Consider the following 240-nt stretch of genomic DNA (forward strand, 5'->3'; position numbering starts at 1 on the left):
CGCTGGTCACAGTTGTGCTGCTCTGGGGTACAGCACGGTGCTGCCGTGTGCTGCTCGCACCACAGGTCACGTTCCCTGTTGTCTCTGGGGGGCCGAGCAAAGGGGAGCCCCAAGGAGCAGTAACAGCAACCTCTGGGAGGAGCAGTAGTTGCCCTTGTTGGCAGGTAGGTTTTAGGAAGTGCCTATAAAAGAAAACCTTGTTCGTGTATTTCCCATGCCCTGGATAGGGTCAAAGCTCTC

Source organism: Nestor notabilis, unplaced genomic scaffold (assembly GCF_000696875.1).
Source record: "Nestor notabilis isolate BGI_N333 unplaced genomic scaffold, ASM69687v1 scaffold19252, whole genome shotgun sequence".
Lineage (NCBI taxonomy): Eukaryota > Metazoa > Chordata > Aves > Psittaciformes > Psittacidae > Nestor > Nestor notabilis.